At 33.4% G+C, this 11,907-nt stretch overlaps 1 pseudogene; it reads right to left on the reverse strand.

Moving 5' to 3' along the window:
* Positions 1–203: 203 nt before the first annotated feature.
* LOC110696932 lies at positions 204–11,702 on the reverse strand (annotated as a pseudogene).
* Between the last annotated feature and the right edge of the window lie 205 nt (positions 11,703–11,907).

Genomic DNA, 11,907 nt, shown 5'->3' on the forward strand with positions numbered 1-11,907 from the left:
ATCCAAATACAGTACATCTCTTGCTAGTTAGCTCTGGATTCTTAATTCAAAAGGACTGATATAAAATCAAAATACCTTCTCCTAATGATGAGTTTGTCTATTTGTCATGCTAATTAAAAAGTTATCTCACCTTCAATTCCTTTTGATCAGATGTATCTAGCAGGAACAGAACACTGCCCATAGAAATTGAAGACGCAAAAACATGTAACAAACCAAAGAAATCCTCCCTTTAAGAAAGAAAGAATAACATGGCTTTTACAAATTCGGACTTTGCCGGTCTTTTGTAGTAGATGAAAAAATTAGAAGACTGAAAGCCAGCTCAACTATGTTGGACCTCCCCTACAAGAATTGTTTGTCCCTCCCTTCTATAATAACTTAATACAAATTTGAAAGTTTTGAAAAAGTATCCAATATTCCATCAAGATGAGTTTCTTTGGTAATGTAATTGGGTTTAGAGCATCCTTATTGCGGATGTTGCCCAAAATTTCTCCCTCCTTTCTTTCTTCCTCCACCTCATTTTCTCTTTCCTCCACCTTACTTTCCAATAGCATTACTATCTACTCTTACATCACTTTTCAATCGAAACGCTTGCATCCCTGCAATAGTAAACAAGGTATTAGACTTGAACGTTGTGGGTAAAAACTTTTCAAAATAAAACTAGAGGAAACATCACCCAAGAATGTTCCCGAAAGTTAAACTTTTCAATTGTAGACTCTTATTTTCAGGAATGTGGACTGCATGGAAAGAGTGAATGGGTGTAAGGGAAAAAAAATGAATAAAGTAAAAGAGACAAGGTAAAGAGGTAGGTGAATAACTAAAAAGTGGATAAAGCAAGTGAAAGATTATAAAATGCCATAAACAGTGTGGGGTATGAGGGTAAGATTGTAAAAGGGATTTTTCATTATAAGACTAAAGTAGAAGTGAGTTCAACTTTTAAAAACGAATCAAATTGAAAAGCGGGATAAACTTTCAAGAATGGAAGGAGTATAAGATACCAAATATCACAAGTCATTTTAGCACATTATTGGAATAGGTCTCCTTAAAAGTAGGAGTATGTAGCACAGAAACGGCTGCTTCAAGTCCCACCATTTTTGGGCTTCATTAGCACAAAAACAGGAAGACCTCGGATACTAGAAGTTTCCGTGCTTCTTTCGATGAAAGGGTAGTCAAGGAGATTGATCATTCACTTCATCGAAACTCACAAGTATTCAAATAATCATTCAATAGGAAAAAAATTAGTAAGACATGTTCATACTAAAGATAGGGTTGGGCATAAAAAGAAAAAGAAAAAAAAAGTGCATCATGTATTCATATAACATGGTAGTTAGCTAACAACAGATAACAAAGCAAAAACCTAACGCATTTTGAAGTGAGGATAGCTTAAGGGAGAGTAAAAGAGGTCATAATTTCACAGGGAATCAGATAGTATAATGCTAACCATATAACAATATGATTGATTGATTTATTATTACCTTTACAGCAAATTAGCAATAAAACTGGGCCATTTATTGGCATCTCAAAGCGAACTTCATTTGCAACAGCACAACAGGAAAATCCTAAATAACAAGTACTTTCTACAAGCAAATTGGATGTGGGACAAATATGCCTGTGTGGCCAGCAACAGTATAGATATACATCCTCAGTCTACAACAGCAACCCAGTTTAAATCCTGCTGAAACAGGTTCTGGAAAGCATATATTATTATATTGTTATTGTCCCTGTAAAATCAATATAATTAATTTCACATTGACATCTTTTGCAAGCAGAATTTTCCAGTTACAGGATTACCTCATTCTTTGTATTTAAGACAAACACCACATATTGACATCAGATACAGGCTTACTTCAAGTTGGCCACTTCTTCCGAAAATATAAGATTAGCACATAGGGATGCATAACTTATGTCAACAAAGCCTATAGTGTCAAAAGTCCTATTTTCCTCTTCTAAGAAAAAACAATGGGAGTACTAGACAGTATTAAAAGTAAATATGCGGTATTATGGATTCAAGGTGAGTGAACAGTAGAGGTATGTATGTGATACCCCCCCCCTCCCCCCAATCACATCGTCCTTATCCTCCTCCTCCTCCTCATCTTTAGGAGGTTGCTGAAGGAGAAGAGAGGAATTCAAACCTTGTGCTTAACTGAAGATTCTTATAAAATTAATGTATAAGAAACAACCATCATCTGAACAGCTCAATATGAAAACATGGCATTGAAATGATAAAAGTAAATGGCAGAGAAACTCACTTCTCCAGCAGCTCCAACCACGGGAAAAGATTGCACTGAAATCCTCCCTTGGGATGGGAAAATCCAGTTTGCTTGGTGGTTTCCAAATCCAAATTTCGGTGTTACTTCATATAACGTACAACTAAAAAATTTTAATAAACAGAAGATATTTACCAAATTATACCTTAATCATCAGGATTTTTGAAAGAGACGTTAATGGATAAGGATGAAGCTTGTAGCCACTGGAATTTATACACGCTACAGCAGGTGCCCTAACCTTAAAACAAAGTGAAACAAACTCAATATAAGAACGATAATGAAGTTTTCAGGAAGAAAAGGAGCTTAAAAGCAGCATATACCAAATCTCTTTTGTTTGAACACTTAGTTAAATAATAGCTACCCACCTTGGCACTTGTTATACATCTACCAAATAGCATTTGGAATAATTTTGTTGAAGAAACAAATAGATTTAACTGGTCTCTCACAAAAGATTCAGGCTATCAAAAGATTAATCTCTATAAGAAGTTTGGATTATCAAGGTAAAGGAATTTTATCGATATTATTGGAACTAGGAAGTGTTGGAACTTTGGAAGCCAGGGCCGGCCCTCTCCCTGTGCAAACAGACCTATTGCACAGGGCCCCCAATTTTATGGGGCCCATTTTCAATTAAAGCCCAACCAAAGTAAATAAAAATAAATAAAAAAAAAATCAAAAGTCAGTCAGTCATTAAACGTACAGTACATCATCGTTATCAAGACCACAATCAATCTACTACCTTCCATTTTCAATATCAAGCTTTCCAAATTCCAATCTCCAATTTAATTTCATTACTTTGAATATGAAATTTCCATCACTTTTTTTATTCCATATCTCATTCAATGCTAAATTCTCATTAACCTTCTTATTTTACCCAAAAATAATTAGTAACTATCTCACCTTCCTCTTCCAATTTTCAATGGAAGAATTAATTTTTCAGTCTTTACCATAACTTCTCTTGATTTTCGTTTATTATCAAACGGCTAATTATCCACTATTCCTGTGACTATTGCTTCTGCAGAAAGAAGCTTTTCTAAATTGAAGCTGTTGAAAACGTACTTGCGATCTACTATGCTACAAGAAAGGCTTAATGGGTTAGCATTAATAGCGATCGAAAACGATCTTTTGGAGAAGATACAATATGAAGACTTGGTTGATGAATTTGCTTCCAAAAGTGTTAGAAGAAAAGCTCTTTTTAAATAACTTGAAGGTTTAGATTAGCATGAAGTTGTATATGATGTTGTTAATTATTCAAATAATAGTCTGAGTACATTAGATTTCTTTTTTGAAGTATATATATATCCTTGTAATATGATATTATTTTTGAAATAATATTTAAGTATTATAATTTTTTTCCGTTAGGGCCCCATTTTATAGTTTAGAACAGGGCCCCGAAATTTAACGCGACGGCCCTGTTGGAAGCACTGATATTAATAAATCGAGAAACAATAGTAATAATACATGCACTAGTTTTGGAGACAACAGGATATTTTATAACATTTGCAGGCTTGGAGAAAAAAAACACATCCTTTGGAATCGATATGCATCCTCATGCGAAACTAAGCACCAGTTTTTAAAATTTCTAGATTTTCTACCTGTGAGATCTACAAACCTAAGGTTAACAGGTTGTGAGCAATAAGCATTCAGAACAGCTAAATTATAAGGACCAATTAGGAGCTTCAAACTGCATATAGTGGTACTGTACTTTGGAGGAGTAGTTGGAAGAAAATTAGAAGTCATTGTTGAGAATGGCAACCTGTCTTAAGCCTAAGGGCCAGAAAATGGAAATGGAAATGGAAATTAAAAATTAAGTAAGAAAAAGACAAAGCAGTAATACTTTTTTTTTTAGTTTGGACAGTTTTCACTTTATAGAGATCAAGCAAAAGAGAAGTAGAGGTAATCAGTGAATAAAAAAGTGTGCCTATGCATGAAGCCTAACGCAATAGCAATCAAGCATTTTATTGAATTAAGAAAAAAATGTAATATTTAGAAAGAATTCCCAAAGCTAACAATTTCCAGCTTAAGATAACTGACCAAAACCCTAATGAGAAAAGAGGAGGATAGAGAGGGAAAAAAACATAAAGGTCACAATATACAAGTATCATATGTTTTCTTTAAGACCATGCTTGAAAGGAAGTAATAATTATTACAAACAGCAACAATTCCAAAGCCATATTTTCCCAAAAGGATGAGACTAGCATGAACTAGAGTCTCACCCATGAGGTCATCTACAGAGATCCTTTTCCTCCATTTACTTCTATCTAATGCAAAAAGCTCTTGCAAACCTTCTTCATGTCATATTTAACTCCCGTTATCCAACTCATCTTTGGCCACTCCGAATTTCTTTTGAAATCTCCACTATTCCAACCCTACCTTCCTCAATGGTGCATCTGCGGATTGTTGACTCAATTGTCCAAATTAATGTAGGCGATTTTCCTATATATTATCCAAAGTATCTGCAAGTTCAACTTTCCTAGAAATATCTACATTCATAATTTAATCCCTTAAGGTGTTCCCACACAACAATGTTTGCTACACTCATCTTCATAATATGATCCTTTCTCAAATGCCCAACCATTTTATAAAGTTGGTCCAAGTGTTGCCCTATTTAATTTTTCTTTAACCATAAATTCAAGCTAGGATCGCAGCATCGCACAATAGCCCATCTGCTTTAAGCCATCTAGACTTGATTAACATCTTCATTTCTTTGTAAAGTTAATTTGACGTACTTAAAACATCCACTATCAAGTAACTCTTTGCCTTTTTTTTTTTTTTTTTTTTTTGAAAGTCATATGACATTTACAATAGAAAAGAAAACCTCACTAACACATATCATATTGGATCAAACAAAACTTCTCTTCAATGAGACTACGATCATTAATAATTAAAAAGTATTATATATTTGACAATTCTTCATGCACCCTTTCTATTGCAGTTTTGAGTTGATTTTTGGTTTAATTAACTGATTATAAAGAAAATTTGACATTTTTCTTCAAAACCAAATGAATCCCCTTCAACAAATCAATTAGTAATATACTGCGGAAAAACAACTAGACTTACCATAATTCCATAAGGGAGACTAATAGAAGCTAAAACACATAAATTGAATCTATAAAATAAAATATTAAAAAAAAAAAAACAAAGTTGACTACTTCCAGGCTTCCAGCCTAAGATGACAAATATACCAAAACCCTGAAGAAAAGAGGGAAAAAGAGACGAGAGATGAAGGAAGTGTGTTCTAACTTCTTACGACCTAATGTCACAATTGTCTCTATTTCTCCCACTTTGAACATACTAGACTGGAAATCTGACTTTGTATATTGAACAAAAAAAAAAAAAAAAAAACAATAAAAAAGATAAAAAACTTGATTTTGATTGATAATGGCAAAAAGGGTTTAAAAAAGATAGATTAATAGCTTTAGGCTATTACTCTAGTTTGAGAAATTGAGGCTATACTCTCTTAGTAACTTTGGTTACCACTCTCTCTCATTCCACAATACAAAAATCTCCTCAGCACAAACTACTACCTATTTTATATACTCAAGCATACTACAAGGAAATAAAGGATAACCTAACATTAGTGAAGTTTGTCTCTACTGCATCTGGGTATCAAGCCTGAATAATTGTTGCTGCTCCTTCCTTAGTGGATCATTAATTACCTTTGTCCACTAGTGCCTTGCTGTCCCCTATTTCTCTTGATTATTGTTGCTTGCTCCCTCCTCCTTAGACATGTGTCTCTTTCACTCTCTTCCTCCGAGTGTGAACCCATAATGGTGGCTTCAGCTTCGGGTCCATTACACTTATGCGGCAGCCCCATTGTCCATCACAACTAACTAATAATACATCATCCGCAAAAAACAAACACCACGATATCTCATGCTGGATAAACCATGTTATGCAAAACTACTGCAAAGAGGAAAGAACATTAAGAACCTTAATCCTCTATATCTCCGCCAATAGATTTCACGTCTCAATAGATATCCTTATACTTATGTGGTATATCTTTTCCAGTTATTGCCAACACTTCTCTTAGTAGCTTGTTATATGCTCACTCTAGTTCGATAAGGACCATGTGCAAATTCTCCTTTCCTTTCCTGTAATACTTCATTCATGGTAACATAAGATGAATGGCTTTTATGATGACTCGTAACTAATTCTGGGTATAAACCTTTACTAATTCACAAAAATACTAGTACATTTCTTAATAAAGTTAATATACTCCCTCCGTTTTTTTTTATTTGCATCACTTGGTGATGCGCGGAGTTTTAGGAGAGTAATATAATATTGTGAGTGGGTGAATAATTAATTATAGTAAAAGTTAGATGGGGACCAAGAAAAAGAAAGAATGTGAGGGAGAATAAATATTTTTATTATATAAGTGGGGACCATGAAGGAGAGAGAAATGATAAAATAATTTAAGTGGGGTTTAAAGTAAGAGAGAGAAATGATTAAATATAGTATAAAGTTACCAGATAAGGAAGTGATGCATTTAAAAAAAAACACCCATAAAAGGAAAATGATGCATTTAAAAAATACGGAGGGAGTATCACCAAAGTGTTTTTTCTCCATCATTTTGGTCAGGTATCTCCATCACTCTAGTTTCCAAAAAAAAAAAAAAAAAAAAAAAAAAAAAAAAAAAAAAAAAAAAAAAACCTTATATTCCCATCATTTCAAGTATGGATTAAAAAATGCAAACTTATTCACAAAAAGACAACACCTTAGCAAAGCACCATAACAAATGTCCAAATTCAACAATTGAACAACTTCAAGAATTCACGATCCATTTGGAATGCAATACTGAATAAGCACATAATTCCATCTATTCAATCCTTTCAACTACTTACCATCCCTGACATGAGTTACTATTTACAACGCCATTTTGGAAAAAGGTTTATAACCATCAAATATTACCTATGCCATCTTAAAAAGTGTTTTATAATATTGGAAAACAGTGCCATATTGAAAATCGTTTATAAAAAAAACCAAGGTAAAAGATCTTATCAAAGAACCAACCTCCATGATGTAAGGCTCAATGATGCAGAACTGTAGGTTAGTTGCCTCTGATGCTACAGTGTGAAAGAAACGCCAAAAATTGCCCATCCGAAAAGACCTAGTAAGAAAGGGGTTACAATAAAAGTAAATTTAATGAGACAGTGACCTTAAAAAAATAGTCCATTGGTATAAACAATGAGTCATATGTTAGCATGGCAAAAAGTAAGTACCTTAACACTGTTCGCGCAAAGCACATCTCCTTTGAGCTAACAATATATGAAGATAGACGAGAAAACCACAAAGATAGAGACTCGCCCTATAGATAATATCAGCTGTATTAAAAGTCAGTATAATAAACCAAAGCAGAAAACTGTAACAATCAAAATCATACCAAGAGTAGCATCAAAGAAGAGAGCAACCGTTGAATGGCTATGAGTCTCAAGATGAAGGAGGACAAATAAAGATCGATATTCAGCCTCAAAGAATCTGAAGTGCGGTTGATATCATATAGGTTATATAGTGATCCAAGGCACTTTGTGAGCTGCTGCATATTAAGATGATGGATTGAAGATAAAGTGGTGCTGTCACCCTCACATCTTCTAAGCTTGTGGTGGGAGGTGACATGAAACCTAATCTGCATTATTCATGATCAATGTAACACAATAGTCAGAGCATCATATTAGCTACCAACTTCAAACAAGTAGTTCATGCGTAAAAAGCGACACAGTAGCCAATAATAATAAAAACTGGCCCTGAGGCGGCTAGAGTACAAGTACAACTCAGAAAACTTGGTAACCCATTATTTCCTATTTTGTTGACTGGGCAAGTCGGCCTCCTTGCTCCTAGGTTAGAAGTGAAGAAGACCTTGAAGGTCAGCTAATTAGTGATAATTTTAATTTCTGGTTCTGCCTGATCTACTACGGTTCTTAAGCTGAACTCTGCATGACATTTTCAGGTAAGGGCATACTTGGGCGATGGATGGCACTTGGATTTTAGCAAAACTCACTTCAATACTTTTTCTCCACCAGATTTCTATGTGAAGGTTAGTACTTCAGTCAAATTGGGCGATGGATGACACTTGGATTTTAGCAAAACTCACTTCAATACTTTTTCTCCACCAGATTTCTATGTGAAGGTTAGTACTTCAGTCAAATTGCATGGCCTGTATTCATAAAGTCCGTTATAGTATAGTGTGTAGTCTGTGTACAATGAAATTGACTTTGCTTTAACTTCAATTCTCTGATTACTGATATGTTATTTTTCGGTCCTTTAGCGGGTTAATTTGCATTTAAAAAAATTAAATAAAAGACCTTTTGGACAATATAAGAGACTATAACATAATAAAATAAGCAAAATGGAAAACTTCCTTTTTTAATGAACTTACCAAAATTTTTACAGGGTTCCCAAAGCTATATTAAAAACAGGGAATACATTGTTATACAAGTTTAGCCATATGTACCCAGCTCAACAACTTTGCTTAAATGAAATGCTAAACACCAAAGATATTCTTTTGCACATCAAGGTATCATCAAAATTCTCCCTGTACATGGTATCCACTTTTACCAATGAACAATTAGGCAGTAAATATCAATGACATACCACATACCACTACGAGCACATGCATGAATTCAGTGACCTATTTAACATAATAACAACTAAAAGTGAATAGTCCGCCAAGAGTCTGGATTTAATGATCCCACAAAAAAAAAAAAAAATCATACTGCTATATGATAGATATTGGTATGATACGGATTATTATGCAATCATTGACCAAAACAATATGAAAGGGTATACATATACAAGATTTTATGCCGCTGGGGTTGATAAGAGAAATACAAAGGTGCTACTATATATCATAACCAAACCACATGTTCCCCAAACTAGAGCAAAACATTGCTCCCAAAACTACTTGTTAAGGTTAAAGTTTGAGCCAATCTTTCCAAGTAAACTTCTTTGTCTTTGAGACCCTTAGGAAGTCCTCCACTCATTTGTTATGCCAGACTTTATTCAAAAGTCAACGCCCACAAATGGTGATGAATGCTATGCTTGAGCACTTGAGCAGCAACCCTGAACTATACTAATGGTTCCACATAAGTTTTGAGATAGACAAGGAAAAGTATAACTATGCTATTCACTCATACTGAATAATACTATCCATTTAAGGGGAGCTCATAACATGAATTCATTCAGGTGTTCTAAGCTTTTCCTGATCTTCTTTACGCACACAAATCTATATGTGCAGTTGTGCACTTAAAAACGAAGGATAAAAATGAACAATTATAGCATACCATTTTCTCGTACATGCAGATCACTTTATCATTGTTGATGTTCTGCATGCTGAGATCTTGCCTAATGGACCTTGTCCTATCAGAGATGAAATCATGAAGAACGAGAAAAGAATGTTCAGATGAATCCAACTTCATAAGGTAATCTAATGTGTCCTCCAAAACCGGCAGAGGGCGTATATCTGATGCTTAAACTTCCTTCATTGAGATAGTTCTGCAAAACTAGTGAGAAAAAATGGGGTTCATACACAAAATGACTATTATAATAAGTTTGTCAACTATATTCACAACTTAACAAGAGCAAATTTTAAACAGACAAAGAAATAAAACCTTGTTTACCATGTAAGAATTCCAAAGGAAATATAAAAATAAATAAAAAAATTTAAAAATGCCACTTTCCATCTCTTGATACTCAAAACTTGAAAACAACCTACTAGAGACTAGAGTAGTAGGCTACTTGTCCAAAGAAGAGACCCAAAAAATATTAAGTCAACCATAAGCAACCATAGGCGGAGACAAAAAAAAAGCACTTAAAAAAAAAGTGGCATAGTACTCCCTCCATCACATTATATAATACGAAGTACATGTTTTCTTTTTTAGGTGTTCCAAACTGTGTGTTACTAATATTTCTATTTTTATCTTACATAATTCTATCATAATACACCTACTTTTTTACCTTTCCCATACAGGATACCCCTACATTTTCACAAATATTTGTACCATCAATTATTTTTTACCCCTATATCCAATACTTCATTACATGTCATTATTTACTGTTTTTTTTTTTTTTTACCTTTTCCATATAAAACAATCCTATTATTAAATATTTTATCCACTCCCTCTACTAGTCTACAACCCTTAATTTTCATGAAAAATGAGAAACAAGCACTATATTATGGAACAAAGGGAGTAATAAGCATAGAGAGAAAGCAATATATATCCCTTGCCTCAGTAGTTGCATGGGACATTAACAAGGCTTGTTTACTTGTTCAAGTACAGCAGATAGTGATACAATAAATGAAAATACATGTTCCATGTATCTAAGAAATTGAATTATATAAAAGTTAAGCATGAATAAATTTAAATACTAGTTTTCAATAATTAGAACTTTGACATAAAATTCTCCCTCCTTCAACAGAAAATCCTGGCTCCACCAATGCAACGAATTTACAATTCAAAAGGACAATCAATTTCACTTAAACAACAATAGACAAAAAAGTTTTATAGGTTTACCTTTTTAACAGCGAGGATTGAGGACGATTTTGACTGATTTCCATTCAATCTTTCAAATACAGCTAGATCTCGAAGCTGCTCACGCTGGATTCTCTCCTTTTCTGCCCAAAACAAGCAAGAAACATTAAATCACAAGCCCTTCTGTCTCATATAGAATCAAAATAGAAAATTTAGTAATCCAACCGAAATCCAATTTTCGCAACACATGACAATCAAAAAGGAAAATCATTGTTCTAAAAATCTTTACCTTATTACTATTAATTTTTAAATCAGTGGATTTCCAAATTATTTCATTGATTTATAATCCTTTCAAAAGTCAACAAACTATCAAGTATAACCTATAAAAGGATTTAGCATCCAATTCATCTGCTCTTATTCATAGTGATTCACAAACCAATGAAAATAACTCCTATGCAATATAGACAAACATAAAAAATAAAACATGAAAAAATTCAAATATGAATTAAGAGTCTTAGAGAAACCCGGATCAGAAAATAAGTACAATTCAGCACTTCAAAAATAAAACATGAAAAAAATTCAAATACAAATTTAGAGTCTTAGATAAACCCCAGATCAGTACAATTCAGCAGAAATTTATCATAATCCTATAATTAATTAATCAAAGCAATGAAAAAAAAAAACGTGTATAATATATACCTGGGCACATAAAAGGGCAAGTTCCAACAATACAGTGAGCAGTGGTATAATCAGTATCTTCTTCCAATGGAACTCTTTGGAGTCTGTTAGAGATGCGATTCCAATTGGGTTTTGGGCCCGAAGTTCTGGTGACATTGTTGTGATGTCTGGAATTAGAATTAGAGTATGAAGATGATGATGAAGAAGAACGAGAAGATGAAGTTGCCGGATTTTGGGAGGGATGATGATTTCTGTTCATTGTAAATCTTTACCCCAGTTTGCCTCTTTCTCTTCTCTCATTCCTTTTTTAGTTCAACTTATTTTTACTTATTTTACAAAAATAAATTGAGATCAAATTAGAAAAAATAAGTTCAGATCAGATCATTGTTATATGTATAACTTTTTTTCTTTAAATATCTTTAATTTTATAGTAATGAAAAAAATTATGGAAATTACATTTTAATAAAATACATATTATTACGAATCTAACAAGACTCCCC

The sequence above is a fragment of the Chenopodium quinoa genome, unplaced genomic scaffold, assembly GCF_001683475.1.
Source record: "Chenopodium quinoa cultivar QQ74 unplaced genomic scaffold, ASM168347v1, whole genome shotgun sequence".
Taxonomy (NCBI): Eukaryota; Viridiplantae; Streptophyta; class Magnoliopsida; order Caryophyllales; family Amaranthaceae; genus Chenopodium; species Chenopodium quinoa.